This window comes from Hypanus sabinus, unplaced genomic scaffold, assembly GCF_030144855.1.
Source record: "Hypanus sabinus isolate sHypSab1 unplaced genomic scaffold, sHypSab1.hap1 scaffold_199, whole genome shotgun sequence".
Classification (NCBI taxonomy): domain Eukaryota; kingdom Metazoa; phylum Chordata; class Chondrichthyes; order Myliobatiformes; family Dasyatidae; genus Hypanus; species Hypanus sabinus.
Window position 1 is genome coordinate 558,271 of NW_026780089.1, and position 12,722 is coordinate 570,992.

The window sequence follows — 12,722 nt, forward strand, 5'->3', positions numbered from 1 at the left end:
GGAAGTGGCAATAAATCAAAAGCAGGACAGTTACTTTGGGATTGGTTCCGCTTTGACGGGGAGTTTGATGCGGCAGCGAGAGATGGAGGCCGCTGAGGTAACGTCCTCTCAGCTGCTCTGCCTCCGCTATTGGGTGTAATCAGTGATTAAGATGACTTCACACCTATGTGAAAAGTGTAACTCCTCTTTTGATTGTGACGTGAGGTGGTGGGTGGTTGTCACGTTAGCAGGTCAAGTTCGACCGTCTCAGCGCCAGTGTGACTTAAGGACCTGCACACATGACTTCAGATCCCGGTGTGGGGGAACCCACACGTGACATCAGGCAGTTGGGGGCGCAGACTAACGTCAGATCCAGGTGGGGGAAACCCACACGTGACATCAGGCATGTGGTGAGGTTATTAAACTTGAACATAAATTGGACAAGATTTTATCATAAACAAAATACATGAATTTAGATATTTTCAGTCAATGTCAGACTTGTAAATATTGCATTTTGTCCCTCAGTTAAATTGCTAATGCAGGCACGGAGCAACCATGCTCCAAGCATCTGTCCCCACAACACCCACTGGGACAGACTGCGGGCCCAAGGTGGGTCTGTTTACACCATTGTTTAAATCCAGCCACCTTAAACAAAAGCCAGCCACCGGGTCCCTCCAGCCCATTGTATCATATAGTAAGATAGTGACTTGCTCTCAAAATCACTCCCCTCCTCACACCGCACTTGCAGGGCAACACTTTACCAGTGTCTGCTGCAAGTAAACTGAAGCCTTCTTCATCCTCGCTAGTTCAGAGAAGATTCACCCCCTGTTCTCCCAATTAAATGTGCCACCTTTACAGCTTCGCCAACTCCTTGGCGAGCAAGAGTGGCATTAAAAAAACGAGCTTGTTGGATCTTTCCCGGGAAACACGTGTTGTGGTCTACGGAGGAAACGCCTTAATGAAGAAAATCATATCCCCATTGGTTGGCATGCTAAATTGGCATTTGCTATCACCAATGAGAAACAAGTAAATCTCACGTCACTGTACGAGACATACAGGGCACATGCAGTATGCCCAAATCGTCTCAACGTCAGCCCGGGAGCGTGAGGGTGACAAAGCTCCGTGAGAGGGCGCGCGATAGAAGGGGAGACTGTAGAGTCAGTAACAGGGAACGGGGAGCGTCCCTCGGTCCCATACCGTGCGGATCAGATCATCGAATGATTCATGGTCGATTCGCAACCCGCTGGGGTACAACATTAACACACAAACCTCGATGTATATTGTCAATCAATGTAGTTTTTCTTTTCAGTTCCACAGTGTAATTAATATGCAGAAGTTATATCGTCTTACACTAATTGAACTGTCAGACCTTTTCTAATCAACACAACAAATGCAGAAGTGGAATATTCGGCCCTCAGAAACTGCTGCTGATCTGATTTAAACTTTTGTTACGCATTCCCCTTGTTCATCTTGATACCATTTCGACACCACTCTTTATAAAGAAATTGGGCTTTGAATCGAATCACTGGTCAATAACTACAAAGAATTCCTAACTGCCGCGATTAACACCGGCAAAAATAACGGAAGTTGAGAGGGGAAGTGAGGGAGGGTAAGTGATGGGGGAGGATGCTGTTGCTTTTCGCTACAGGATGCCCTCTGCACAGCCAATCCTTCCACAGTCTCTACTTTAATATCAACTGCCTCATCATCTGAACCAACACGTTGCTTCGCATCCCGAATGATTGAGTTTAAACCGATTCCGGCAGCAAGAACATTCGTTCATATAGTAAGATTGTGGTACAGGTATTAGCCGTGCCTTTGATACAGGGTCAAATAGGAACATTGTATATACTTAATCAATGTAATGTTTCTTGACAGTTCCACAATAAAATTAATTTGCTGATGATATATTGTGTTACACTAATTAAACTGTCAGATCTTTTCTAGTCGACACACAAAATACATAAGTGGACCACTCGGCTCTCTGAAACTGCTGCTGATCTGATTTAAATTTTCGTTACGCATTGCCCCATGTTCATCTCGATAACATTTCAAACCAACTCTTTATGAAGAAACTGGGCTTTGAATGCAAGCAAAGGTTTTGCTTTCACTGGTCAGTGAGTAGAACGAGTTCCTAAAAAAAAGGGAGGTTGAAAGAGGGAGTGGAGAGTGGAAACTGTTGTTGCTTTTCACTGCACGATGCCCTTTCCTCAGCCAACCCTTCCACAGTCTTTCTGAACATTACATCTACCTTAATATCATCTCCTTCATCACCTGATCCAACACGCTGCTTCCCATCCAAAAATGACTGAGTTTAAATCGATTCCGGCAGCTCCAGCAGTCCTGGCTGCAAGGACATTAGTTCATGTCAAATACAGGTATAACCCATGATTTGGTACAGGGTCAAATGGGAACATTGCAATACCTAGTTCTGTTTAATCACAGATTCACAGGTTCGGACAATTTATTGGAAGAAGACTACTTGATGACAACAGGGTATGTAAATGTAAATTATTGGATGGCGTTTGCTAGTTAGGACTGAATGAAATGTGGTGCTGGGACATTTGGCTTCAAGAGGGTTTGCACTTAGCAGAAGCTTGCACGCCGATATACTCCAGGGCAAGTATATCATTGCAGCTTGCAATAGACAGAGGAGTCAGTGACATGTTGCTGTAGTTCATGGTAATTCCACATTTCTGCAATCACTACAGCAGGAAGCGCTGTGGGTGTCATAAAGGGAGAAAATTCTCAACGCATTTTGAGAGGATCGCAACCTACCACAGACAAGCAACGAAACAGCAGAACCGATAAGAGTTTGAAATGAGCAAGTTATGTGAGGGAATGTGTGTGGCTTCACAGAGCTGGGATGCTAACAACAATTAGCAAATCTGGAGTGATTGCAACTGACATAACTGGCCCTTCTACATGTATTCAGTCCCACTCCAGCTATTTCCTAACTTCCTTGGTACAGATATGTAATGTCTGAAGGACCGGTGTTTGAGAAAATGAGACTCACCAAACTTTCTCCTGACTGAATCAATGGAAACTCTGAGTCAGATGGGTTCTCTCCAGTTGATGCTCTCAGTACTCGGGCTGGTTCACTTGTTGATCTTCCCTCGTCGTACTTCGTGGTTTGCTTCCAGTTGTGGGCTTTTCTTCCACTAAATCTCTCACTGTAGGTCTAACTTTAACCAGAGAGACGATGAAGCACGTTAACAACACAAAGGAGAACCAAGCAATGAACTGAAATTTAAATCTTGAACGCATAAATACTGATCAGAGTGAAGAAATCTGGAACTGTCCCTCACATTTTACAAAACCTAACAAGGGATACAAAGGAAAACACACAAAATGCTGGAGGAACTCATCAGGCCAGGCAGCATCTGTATGTCGACTCGACACTCTTGCACTGATGCTGCCTGGCCTGCTGAGTTCCTCCAGCATTTTGTGTGTGTTGCTTCGCAGCATCTGACGGTTTTCTCTTGTTTGTGATGGGATACATATAGTGGGGCTCAGTCAAGGTACAAGATACAATTCATAATACATAGGAGTAGAATTAAGTGATTCGGTCATTCTTGTCTATTCCATAATCAGTCTTGGAGGATTATTTAACCAACCCCGTATTCTTGCTTCCCTGCTATAATACACAACCTATTTAGCAATTCAGAACATGAATGTGCCCAACGATCGCCTCCACCACCCTCTGTGGCATCACATTCCACAGATCAACCAACATTTGGCTAAAGTAATTTCTCTCATCTCAGTTTTAAAGTGAAGCTTCTTTATTCTGAGATTCTTTATTCGCAGATCCCAGACTCTCCATCTAATCAAGACATCCTCTCCATTCCCACTGTATCCAGGCTTGTTGTTATTTAGTTGGCGAAAATCATCACTGCCGCCCCCCCCCCCACCCACCCCCTCAACCACCATCCCTTTGAACTCCACCGAACCCAGGCCCAGAGCTATCACATGCTCCACAAACATAAAGCTCATCATCACTCAGCTTATTTTGTGAACCTTGTAATCAACAATTGCACTGAACACATGTCCAGGATTAAAAGGAGAACTGGTACCTGGATAATTTCCAGGGAAAAGCTCTGATTTCTTTACTGTTCTGCAATCACAAAATGAACGAAGCTGCACTGCTCCATTCGCAGGAAACTTAACATGTTCAGAGTGAGTGTAATAAAGAGAAACTGGAATCACTAGAAATGCTCAGCAGGTAAGGAACAGCCGTGGGGAGAGGACCAAGATAACAATTCGGTTCCCTAACATTTCGTCAGAATGGGTTCAGATATTACCCAGTTTTTACTGGAAATTTTGGGTTGTTCTCCTTGGAGCGGTGGAGACTGAGGAGAAATCTGTTAGAGGTTTGTAAGATTATGAAAGACATAGATAGAGTAGACAGGGAGTATCTTTTCACTGATTAGAAATGTCTAAAAGCAGAGGACATGCATTGACGGTGTGAGGGAGTAGATGCAAAGGGAATGTCAGGGTAAGTTGTTTTACTCAGGGAGGGAGTGGTGAATGACTGTGATGTACTGTTCCATGTTCTGATCTATCTCCAGCATCTTCCGTTTCTCTTTGAATCCCAGTGGCAGATAGACAAGTGAGAGTGAGGGGGGATTTTCAAATGTGAATTGAATTCTGAAGGCCTGGTTTATTTCTACTGGTGCAAACACAAAACAACATTTTTAATCACAGGCTCACCCTATGAGGGACAGAATGGAAATTTAATTCCCTGCTTTTCGTCCAAAGGATCTATAGAATCAAATATCTGAGCACAGAACAGAAATACTAACTGATCATTTCATAAACCTGGGAAACTTGATCCCCGAATTATTTTTATCTGGTTAAAAAATTAGTGTTATCTATCCTGGGACCCAACCTCACTGGGCCACAGCCCATACCGAGAGATTAGCACATCTTACCCATTTTCCACATTGGGTGGCATCAACACATATTCAACCTGATAATTTTCAACCACATTTCCCAGTTCCACTCAACTGCGCTTCCCAAGAGACTTAACCCCTTCGAAAGCAATATACTAAAAAGCTGAAAACGAAATGAACATTCAACAGACAAAGATCATCTGTGGAAAGATTTTTCAGGTCCAACACCCTGTATCGAAATGGCGTTGAATATTTTTTTGATTTGATTTCAGGTCTCCAGCAACTTGTTTTTTTTTTTTCTGCTCACAGACAGACGACAGTGAGTGTGAATTTCCAAACACGTTGAGGATACTGAACCCGAGGTAGATAACCAGTGATGCAAACACTGAACAGCTCACTCCAGGTACTCACCGCCTCTGTGTATTGAGGTTAACTCGCAGGTCTATTCGATCTGTCTGCTGTATTGTTTCTGTGCCCTTCGGTTCAGACTCACTCACCCCGGGAAACGAACACTGGTGTATGTGGCTGGGCATCAAGGGTTTACAGACTACACAAGGCTGGACTCACTAACCCTGGGAAACGAACACTGGTGTATGTGGCTGGGCATCAAGGGTTTACAGACTACACAAGGCTTGACTCACTAACCCTGGGAAACGAACACTGGTGTATGTGGCTGGTCATCAAGGGTTTACAGACTACACAAGGCTGGACTCACTAACCCTGGGAAACGAACACTGGTGTATGTGGCTGGGCATCAAGGGTTTACAGACTACACAAGGCTGGACTCACTAACCCTGGGAAACGAACACTGGTGTATGTGGCTGGGCATCAAGGGTTTACAGACTACACAAGGCTGGGCTCACTCACCCTGGGAAACGAACACTGGTGTATGTGGCTGGGCATCAAGGGTTTACAGACTACACAAGGCTGGGCTCACTCACCCTGGGAAACGAACACTGGTGTATGTGGCTGGGCATCAAGGGTTTACAGACTACACAAGGCTTGACTGTACCAATGACACCCCCTCCCTGGCACTAACCCTGGGAAACGAACACTGGGGTACGTGGCTGGGCATCAAGGGTTTACAGACTACACAAGGCTGGACTCACTCACCCCGGGAAACGAACACTGGTGTATGTGGCTGGGCATCAAGGGTTTACAGACTACACAAGGCTGGACTCACTCACCCTGGGAACCGAACACTGGTGTATGTGGCTGGGCATCAAGGGTTTACAGACTACACAAAGCTGGACTCACTCACCCTGGGAAACGAACACTGGTGTATGTGGCTGGGCATCAAGGGTTTACAGACTACACAAGGCTTGACTCACTCACCCTGGGAAACGAACACTGGTGTATGTGGCTGGGCATCAAGGGTTTACAGACTACACAAGGCTGGACTCACTAACCCCGGGAAACGAACACTGGTGTATGTGGCTGGGCATCAAGGGTTTACAGACTACACAAGGCTGGACTCACTCACCCTGGGAAACGAACACTGGTGTATGTGGCTGGGCATCAAGGGTTTACAGACTACACAAGGCTGGACTCACTCACCCTGGGAAACGAACACTGGTGTATGTGGCTGGGCATCAAGGGTTTACAGACTACACAAGGCTGGACTCACTCACCCTGGGAAACGAACACTGGTGTATGTGGCTGGGCATCAAGGGTTTACAGACTACACAAGGCTGGACTCACTCACCCTGGGAAACGAACACTGGTGTATGTGGCTGGGCATCAAGGGTTTACAGACTACACAAGGCTGGACTCACTAACCCTGGGAAACGCACACTGGTGTATGTGGCTGGGCATCAAGGGTTTACAGACTACACAAGGCTGGACTCACTAACCCTGGGAAACGAACACTGGTGTACGTGGCTGGGCATCAAGGGTTTACAGACTACACAAGGCTGGACTCACTCACCCTGGGAAACGAACACTGGTGTATGTGGCTGGGCATCAAGGGTTTACAGACTACACAAGGCTGGACTCACTAACCCTGGGAAACGAACACTGGTGTACGTGGCTGGGCATCAAGGGTTTACAGACTACACAAGGCTGGACTCACTCACCCTGGGAAACGAACACTGGTGTATGTGGCTGGGCATCAAGGGTTTACAGACTACACAAGGCTTGACTGTACCAATGACACCCCCTCCCTGGCACTCCAAACAATGCCTCAAAGCACACAACTCTAGCCAGCTAGGAAAGCCACTACCCCGACAGCTGAGCATCCAATGTCGGTTACAGCAAATTTAATGAGGACTCTGGCCAGAAAGCATCCAGGCTGAGCTCGCAGAAAGAGTGTACATATGCACATTGATGTCTTCACAGCTATCGTCAACACTTCACTCATCCAGGCTGCTGTTCCCATGTGCTTCAAATCTACCACCATTATCCTTGTACCAAAGAACTCTACATATTCGGAACAAAGTGACCTACTGCCCAGTGGAGTTGTCGCCAATCAGCATTAAGTGCTTTGAACGGCTGATAGTGGCACACATCAAAAAGTCACTGGTCACTCTTGTTCACTGGTCACTCACCAGTATGCTTACCGACTGAATCGCTAAGTGGCAGATGGCATTGCATCTCTCATTCTCCTTGGCCTGATATGCCTTAAAAAAAGACAATTAGGTCAAAATGTTGTTTCTGGCTTTCATTTCGGCATTCATCACTGTTGTCCCACAAACCTTGGTGAACAAATTCCCACGCCTCCGTCTAAAGACACCTCTGTGCAACTGGGTGGTGGACTTGCTAACCAACAGACGACAGACAGTCAGAGTGCACAACTGGTCCTCCCTTCCCATCATCGTCAACCTCTGTGACCCTCAGACTTGTGCTCAGACCATTGCTGTCCACTCTGCTCACACGATTGCAAATCCAGACTCCCGAGCAAGACCGACCTGCCATCAAGCACATATTCACAGAAAGGTGGTGGAAAAGTACCATGATATCATTAAAGGTCCCACACACCCTAGTCCGGGACTGTTTGTCTCACTCACATCAGTCCATCAGGGAAAAGGCTACATAACATCCACGCCTGTACAATCATCCTCGAAACAGTTATTTTTCCCTTTTTGAATAGTGAAGAAAACTATTGAGGCTTGGTCGACCTCATTAAATTGGTTTACAATCAGTCTGTAGTCAGAACATTTCTTGTAAACATAGCAGGAGTAAATTGGCCACTACCCCACCGAGCCTTCTTGCCCCAAGCAGTGAACTCATGGCTTTCGTTCCGCAATGCCGCCGGCTGCTTTCTGTAACTGGTCACACTCCTCCCCCACGCCCCCAACTGTTTGCTATTTGTCGAGCCTTTGAACAGAATCAGCGTCTTTGCTTCTACAGGACTTTCAGAAGATCAGCTCGAAACACCCACAATAAACATACTCTCAAAGAGAGAACAACGAACATTTATCGGAAACGGCAAGTTCTGATAAAAGTGATCTCATGTTGTCTGAACAGCTCTTCGCACGCTTGCTTTGCAATTGTAACACCCGGTTAGAGAACTGTTCCAAATCTCAAACATCTATTGCAGACTCTCTGGTGTTCACTCCTGTCGCAGCATCATTTCCCTGCTGACATTGATTTACAATCACACCCACTTTGCATCAAATTTATATCAAAATTGAAAACACTCGGAACCCTCCCTCACTTAATGTCGACGTCGCATCTTTGCTTTTGGGCTGCTGTTTCTTCACAACATTCGTGTGATCTGTAATAATGAGCACCCAGACCCGGGCATCTTACAGCCGTATCTCCGTATTCGCAAACAGGCCCAACTCAAATATGACGATTTAGGAATAGTAAAAAAATTCTATCGAGGCCTCCATATCAACACACAGAAGAGTTTAGATACAGTTTTGCATAACATACAGCTGACACTAAGAAGAACAAAATAAAAAGTAGGGTTTTGATTTTGAGAAACACGGTTGGCAAGTTCAGAAAACTGTGTGAATGGAGGGAGGGCGGGGAAAACAGAGCCAGATCATGATAATTCTCGTGGCGAAAGGGGTGCAGTAGTAGGGTATATAAACGTGAATTCTGTAAACACACTGTAAGGCAGAGGGTGGGGTCTTAGTGCAACTGTGAGCGAATAATCAAAAATGTTATTCATGAATTATCAGACTGGAACACCGTGACACTTCCTGCTCCGGGGGGGAAAGGAAGAGGTAATTCACCGAATGAAAAATAATTTGAATAATTTAGTAAAAATTACCAGGGCATTCGGCAGATTCCCACATCGGAGGTTAAGTCAAGAAGCCTCAGTGACTTAACGTTAAGGAAGCGATGGTAACATAGATTCGGCATCGGCTTCCTGGGAGAAGCCAGTAAGCGGTAGAAAATGGTTTGGTCCTCTGACTGGAGACCATTGACTGGGTTCCTCGGGGATCGGTGCTGGGTCCATTGTTGTTTTTAAGCTCTGTTAGCACTCTGGTTGATTTAATTGCTGCAATGTTTGTTTTTGGTTCAGAGACAGGTATTTTGCATGAGAGATAGTCCGTACTTTTTAAATTGTTTTCCAATAACTCTGGAGTCAGACCTTTACTGTAAATATACCACGCAGAAATCGGCCACTCATCCCATCCGGCCTTCTATCCCGTGCAATGAAATTATGGTTTTCGCTCCGCAATCCCGCCTGCCGCCTGCCTCTTTCTGTAACCGGTCACACCACCTTTTCCCACCACCGGCCCACACCCGCTGTTTACTGTCTCCCGTGGCCTTGAAAGGAATCAAAATCTTTGCTGCTACAGGATGTCAGCGTGATCATTTCGAAACACCCACAGCAAGCACTGTCTCAAACATCTGAAGTGACAAGTATTGGAAATGGAAATCGTGTTGTCCGAACAGGTTTTCCTACCGCTTGCATTGAAAACGTAAACCCTGGTTAGAGATCTGTTTTATAAACATAAACTGTGGGAAATCCCAACGACGCTGACAGGAAATTGCAGGATCACAAATACAACCGCCGACAGAAGGGGGTTAAAATGGAGCGAATGAGCTATTGATCACTAATCCAAAACACAGAATGATTTGAAATAAAGATCGAAATAAATTTCGCAAGCTGAATTATTCTCACCTTAATTCACCAAGAATGTTCAGTCTCCGTGTGGATATATTTTCAAGCCGTTTTCTTCCAATTTCATATCAGACAATCGGACGGACTTCAGTTAGTAGCTGCGGGGGAGGGGCCGGGTTGCTGTTTGTGAGACTCACAACGCGGTTTTCTGTGTCAAGCTGCTGCCTGTCCGCAGGCCGGATTCCGACACGCAGACATTCCTCAGATCGGGAGCGGCTTCTCTGCTGAAAACAAGCAAACCAGTTGGACATTCCGCCCTCACATACAACTGTGATCAAAGCTAATTTATAACAATATTTAAACATTTCCGTTGCAGAAGAAAAAAAACTATAAAAGCAGGATAATATAGAAAAAAAAATGTTCCCCTGTGTCTGCAGTCTGAAGGTTAATTGTTACAATGGCCATTCCGTTCCGCTGAATTCAAATCCAAAGCGGTTCGACAGAACACCGTCATTCAACCGTGAAGAAAGTTTGACCCTTTCTGCTACAGGGAAGAGCGATAGAACAACTGATGCGATGTAAAATACATTAGCTGGGGTCTCTAAGGTCGACAGTACTCTTTTCCATAGACGCTGCCTGGCATGTAGAGTTCCTCCAGCACTTTGAGTGTGTTGCTCGGATTTCCAGCATCCGCTGACTTTCTCTTATTTGAGAGAGATCGGTGACGGGTAACTGCCCGTGGGATATTTCGTATGTTGCTATCAGAGTGAAAGATGCTTTCTGCTTGCACTCAGTAGGGGCTGGTGTTGTTATTCTGAGACTCACAGCGCGATTTTCCGTGTGCAAGCTGCTGCCTGTCCGCAGGGCGGGTTCTCTGCTGAAACCACACAGACCAGATCGACACTCCTCTTCAACTGCACCAAGTGCAATTAATATTGTATTTAATTCTGTTACAGAAAACAAAGCAACAAAAAACAGATGGTAGAGAAAAAAAGAAGTCCCACAGTGTCTGCAATCTGAATGACTACTTGTTACAATTGCTACCAGACGTTGTGAGATTCCAGCATTTAATTTTACCCCAAACTCGCATCATTTGTAGTTTTAATATCATATTTTGGAATGTAATTAAATAAATTGCTCTGTGGCTTTCTCCACTGCGACGTCCCGGACAGTAAAACAGTAAAATTTCACGGTCGCTCTGTTATTCTGAATGGTGAGTTTTTATTTTGTGTGTGTGTGTGTGTGTGTGTGTGTGTGACTGTGACACAGAGAGAGAGAAATCGGAGAAGGTAACAGGCCCTGCCCCGGGGGACATTTTAAATTTTAAAATTCGTGCGCAAGGCTCATCTGCACTGACTCAGTAGAAACTGCCCTACAAAATCTGTGTGACTGAAGGGAACGACGTCGATTCTTGTAATGCATTTGGCCAATAATTAATTCGTTATCTTGAACCTGACAGAGCTCCATTGTCCCCTTGTATTGTCTCCCATTCCCGAGAGAAACCGAGCCCCGTTGTAAGCAAGAGCTCACTGATTTGCAAAATCGGAGACAACATTTACTCCAATGTTGAAACGGGACAGTGCTGTCCCGGATGACAAATGTGCCGACCAGGCACCGAGAATTCAGTCTGTGCTGCTGATCCCGACCCTCTTCGGTTTAAGAGTGTCAGTCGCTGATTAAAGACAGACAGGTCCGGATAAACTGGGTTTAATGAGGCCGTCCGTAGTTCTAATCCAACATCACCTTACCGGTCTGGTACAGGTCGACCGGCGGGAGGAGAGGGGACCAGGACAAATGCAGCAAACACAGGCCGAATGACAGACGCTGGGTGAACCTTCCCTCGCGTCGCAAGTAGCTTCTGTCTGGATTTCCGTGTCAATCTCACTTTTCCTCCTTATTCCTCTGACGCAACCAGCGGGGTGGAGCTTCTCCGTTTTATTCAGCCAATCGCAGACTGTCAATTGAATCCAGCCGGGGTGAGGCTCCACCCTGTGTGTCCGGCACAGGGCGAGATTCAGCTCCTCACCCGTCACAGCTATTTCGAGGTCAAATTATTTAAGGCGTTTCAGAGCAGGGAGGACTAATAAAGGAGGGGTAGCTTTACCAGTCAGAGAAAATGTCACGGCACTGCTCCGTCAGGACAAATTGTAGAACCCGACTAATGAGGCATTCCGTCTGGAAATGAGAAATAAGTAAGTTATGGCCACGGTAATGGGGCGATATTAAAGACAACCCGACAGTCCCAGGGATTTAGAGGAACACATTTGGAAGATCGTATATTGTTGCAAGAAACTTAAGGTTGTTACACTTGGTGATTTTAACTTTTCACATAATGACTGGGAATCTCATACTGTAAATGGACCAGGTGGGATAGAGTTTGTCAAGTGTGTCGAAGAACTTTTCCTTCATCAGTACCCAGAAGTCCCAACAGTAAGCTTGCAATACGGAATCTGCTATTAAGGAATGAGGCAGGGCAGGGGACAGAAATTTGTGCATAGCAACACTTTGCATCCGGTGACCACGATGCCAATAATATGCAACTAAATATACAGAAGGTTCGGCCTGACCCGTGGGTTGGGATTCTGAATTGGAGAAAGTACAATGTTGATGGTGTCAGAGTGGATCTGGCAAGTGTGGATTGGGACAGGCTGCTGCTTTGTGGCAAAAGTGTACTTGGAAGGTGTGATGCCTTCAAAAATGAAATTTTGCGACTACCAGCTTGCAAGTGCCTGGCAGAATGAAAGGAAAGGGTAACAAGCGTAGGGACGTTGATATCCAAGAATTATTGAGGCGCCGGTTAAAAGAAGAAAGGAGGTGCATGGCAGAGAATG

The 12,722-nt window shown here is 45.6% G+C and overlaps 1 protein-coding gene across 1 annotated transcript in view; it reads right to left on the minus strand.

The window, feature by feature from the left end:
* The window catches only part of LOC132387561 (NACHT, LRR and PYD domains-containing protein 3-like), a 47,740-nt gene extending 44,581 nt beyond the window's left edge, over positions 1 to 3,159 (minus strand). The window contains exon 1 of the mRNA XM_059959941.1: positions 2,996 to 3,159. The gene's annotated coding sequence lies outside the window, so the exon portion shown is untranslated. The remainder of the gene's footprint in view (positions 1 to 2,995) is intronic.
* Between the last annotated feature and the right edge of the window lie 9,563 nt (positions 3,160 to 12,722).